The 4,638-nt window shown below is 31.1% G+C and overlaps 1 pseudogene; it reads right to left on the reverse strand.

Moving 5' to 3' along the window:
* Nucleotides 1-3,748: 3,748 nt before the first annotated feature.
* Nucleotides 3,749-4,162, reverse strand: LOC115227771 (annotated as a pseudogene).
* Between the last annotated feature and the right edge of the window lie 476 nt (nt 4,163-4,638).

The following is a 4,638-nucleotide window of genomic DNA, read 5'->3' on the forward strand; positions in this document are numbered from 1 at the left end:
TAGTAATTCGATATTATTTACTTGAAAAAAGCTCTTTGCTATTGCCGAAGTATGTTTCAGATCATTGTCTTGTTGGAAACTAGGATCTTTATGTTCGATTTTGTTCAGAAATGAGATCATATTATTCGTTAATATGTTAACATACAAAGCTCCACCAATCTTCTCTTTTATCAAAACCAAATTAATGAATCCAATATTGATTATGGCATGATAGTTCATGATAGTTCCTTTACCGAATTTTATTGTTTTTGTAAGATTGCTTGTTAAATATTTTTCCTTGCGATTTCTCCATACTAAAGTTCTTACATCACTATTTTACATATTAAATTTACTTTCATCACTTAAAATAACTCGCTCCCGAAATTTTTGAGAGCATATTGCATGTTTGGCATAGCTTTAATCATTGAAGTTTAGGGTTTTTGGTAAGAAGTGGTCTTTTCGTGGGCGGATATGCATTCAGACCAATTTTTTCGTGGTATTTCTTATTGTTTGAGCTGTTACTGATTTCCCTTTTTTTCTGTAAATGTTTTAGTAAATTAAAAACAGTTGAAATTGACATCCACTTTTCAAGCCTCTTTAATTTAAAATATTTTTGACGATTGAGCAATGAATGGTCAACCAGACCCAACTTTTTTGTCTGGTTGGTGCATCCACCTGAGCGGACACACACCCAGTACCTAAAACATTAGGGGGGGTTGGACGGCCGGCAACACGTTTGGGTTTCCCCACCGTGTGCCAACCGTCCTCGGGTGAAACCTTATTTCCTGCCGAGGAAGAAGAGTCTCCAGTGAGTGCTGAACCCACGTGGGAGGGTCCAGGCTTCTTCTTCCTTTCCTCGTAAATTTTTCCAGAAATTCTTCGAACACCCCCTCTTCGACATAGTCTTCTTATTGCTGGCTTAGTAATTCCTTGTATATTGTCAATTAATATCTTTCGAAATCGTTTTGCACCACTCTTTCCTCCTTTGCCACCTTTACCACGTCCAGACATTAGGAAAAATAGATCAACCAGTTAAGTTTTTTTAACGAATTTCAAAAAAATTTCAAACACAATCAACGAATAAACATTTAGAAGTAATTATAGATAAAATATCCCAATACTGTGTTATTTTATCATTGGCGAAATATTTTTTTAGTCCAATATAATTTATTTACTTAGGCTAAATTATCCCAAAAAATAGTAAATATATACAGTGAACAAAAATAAAAACTGAAAAAGCATTTTCTCATGAATTTACTATGAAACAATATTTAAAAAATAACTTCTATTGATTTAAAAAAATTAAATAAAGTTTTGCTTTATTTTTGTCTAAAAAATATTATATTTATACAGTTTTCCATTCATTCATAATTCAGAACCCAAAAAATGAACAAATTTATTTAATATCTATTATGTCCTCCATTAGCTCTAATTACATCTAGTATTCGGCCTGGCATGCTATTAATAAGACTTTTTGCGTATCTATTTTGAGTTAATTCCAAATGGATGATATTTTTGCAAATAAATGTTCCTTTTTCAAAAATTCTCTTCCTTTGATTTTTTCTTTAATAAAGGCCCAAACATTCTCTATAGCAGAGGTTTCCAAGCTTTTTTTTACGCGCCTCCCTTAGAGAAAAAGTACAATCTTGCGCCTCCCTTTATATTTCATAATATAATACAATTATTATTTTATCAAAAACAATTTTTTAAAACAAAAAGTTAATGAGATAATTTTTTTTCCATCTTGGCGCAAAGTTTTTCAAATCTTGGTGTCATCGCAGAGAGTGCTACTCTTAGCTCATTAGTCACTACTAAACGAGTTCGATATTTAGATTTAATTGCAGCTAGTGCAGAAAATCCAGTTTCGCATAAATATGAAGTAACCAAATGGCAACAAAACTTCATTGCTTTATTCGACAAAATTTCATATTCCGTTCTTACATTCAACCAAAAAGAAATTAGCGGTTCTCTCTCAAATTTTTGTTTCAATAATGTATCGCATGACAATTCTATCAATTCTATCAATTCTATCAATGACAATTCTGTTTTGAGGCAAAGCAAACAGAGGGGTTTTTCCATAGAATCAACAAAGATACGTGTGAATCCTAACAATAAGTATGATGGAAAGTATTTTCTTGTCTTTGGAGTGGTATTGATTATATTCCAATCATTTTGATTTTTTGAACCATCGTCAAAATCTTTATTATTCGTGAATTTTCTTTTGCAACCACTCAAGAATTTATTCATGTGTTAAAATTATTTAATTGTCTAATAAATTAAATAAATTTTTGAAAAAATATAATTTTTAAATTAATACTCTTATTATCGGAATATAGTCACGTTTTACATAGATATAATTTTCTAAAAAATGTTTCTGAAATACTTTTCGCGCCTCCCTTGACACGAGTCAACGCCTCCCTAGGGAGGCGCGCCTCCCCATTTGGAAACCTCTGCTCTATAGGGTTTAAATCTGGGCTTTGTGTTGGGCCATAGTAGTCATTCGATATTATTTACTTGAAAAAAGCTCTTTGCTATGCCGAAGTATGTTTTCAGATCATTGTTTGTTGGGAAACTAGGATCTTTATGTTCGATTTTGTTCAGAAATGAGATCATATTATTCGTTAATATGTTAACATCAAAGCTCCACCAATCTTCTCTTTTATCAAAACCAAATTAATGAATCCAATATTGATTATGGCATGATAGTTCATGATAGGTTCCTTTACCGAATTTTATTGTTTTTGTAAGATTGCTTGTTAAATATTTTTCTTGCGATTTCTCCATACTAAAGTTCTTACATCACTATTTTACCATATTAATTTACTTTCATCACTTAAAATAACTCGCTCCCGAAATATTTTGAGAGCATATTGCATGTTTGGCATAGCTTTAATCATTGAAGTTTAGGGTTTTTGGTAAGAAGTGGTCTTTTCGTGGGCGGATATGCATCAGACCAATTTTTTCGTGGTATTTCTTATGTTTGAGCTGTTACTGATTTCCCTTTTTTTCTGTAAATGTTTTAGTAAATTAAAACAGTTGAAATTGACATCCACTTTTCAAGCCTCTTTAATTTAAAATATTTTGACGATTGAGCAATGAATGGTCAACCAGACCCAACTTTTTTGTCCGTCAAGCACTTATTTGAATAGCTTTTGATAATTTGCAATATCGTGCCAAGCATACTTTTTCGTGATATCTTGTATTTCTCTGTATGTTTTTCCAGATTTATACTGCCAATTATTCTGCCTTTTTCTTCAATGTTCAATGATTGGCTATGTAGAGAGGTTACAAATGATGAATTTTGAACGAATTTTAAAAAATAAAACCTTTTTTTTGATATATATAAGTAATTTAAATTTGTTCAGTATTTTTTTGTTTTAAAATTTCGATATCATAAAAACGGGCATAAATATATATTTATTAAAAAAAACTAAAAAATGTAAAATACTTTAATCTATGTTAAAAATAAATTTGAGAACATATTTGCAATATTGTCCAATTGTAAATTTATAAAAAAAGCATGTTCAGTTTTTATTTTTGTTCACTATAGCTTGTTCATGGTTATAGGTTTTTGTTTGTTTTCCTGCTAATATTTAATTATCCAACAAATCCGTATTAAACAATTTTTAATTATATATTTTCTAAAATACAAAACTAGTATCCTCTTTTTATCTAACGAGGTGCAACATTACATTTTCTACAAACTTCAACAAAAAATTTAAAAATTGTCTCAGAATTATCCAACAATAAATCATTTTTTATTTAAAATACAATTATGTTTTTTCACCTCGAATTCTTCTCGATAAATGCATATCGTTTGGCATTATAGTTACTCTTTTTCCGTGAATTGCACACAAATTACTATCTTCAAAAATTCCAACTAGGTAACTCTCTGCCGCTTCTTGGAGAGCAACATCGCTGACGATTGAAAACGCAAATCAGTTTTGATAAACTGAGCGGTTTCTTCTCACGAGTCTCTGGAATGGAAGTTTTCGTAGTAACAAATCAGTGCTCTTTTGATATCGTCTAATTTCTCGCATTGCAACAACTCCAGGTCGAAATCGATGAGGTTTCTTTACCCCTCCAAATTGTGAAAAGACTTGCGAGCAGATTTTGCAGACAATTGTTTCCTTGGAACTTTTGCTCCAGTAGATTTTCGAGCAGTTTGTTTAGTTCTAGCCATATTTTTTTTATTTCAGACCTAGTTATTTTTGTATTATATAGTTAAACAAGCATTATTCCGAATTTTTTCGAGAAAAAGTATCATTCCGAAAATTTTTTGCTCATCATTTTTAAAATTAAAAAATTAAATATTTTTAAAATAATATTTTATCAGCACCATCAAATAATTGTAACTATTGCTTAAATTGATGAATTTTTCGAGATTAAAGACTAAATTACTAGTGAACTAATTAAAGAAAAAACAGAGAACGATCAGATCCCGGTCAAAAGAATAGCTTGCGTGTTGCCGCGCATGATTGTACCAGAGATCCTCTGTCTTAGCCAAGAAGATTCGCTTGCATCCATGTTTCTCCGAGCGATAAGGAGGCAGACGTGTTTTAAGAACTTGGATGTTTGCGGGACGAAGGCTGCGGAGATCTCGAATGCCAAATAGACAATTACTAGTTGCATTTGGATTGTTGAAATAGTTATTTAAAG

This window comes from Octopus sinensis, unplaced genomic scaffold (genome assembly GCF_006345805.1).
Source record: "Octopus sinensis unplaced genomic scaffold, ASM634580v1 Contig07104, whole genome shotgun sequence".
Taxonomy (NCBI): Eukaryota; Metazoa; Mollusca; class Cephalopoda; order Octopoda; family Octopodidae; genus Octopus; species Octopus sinensis.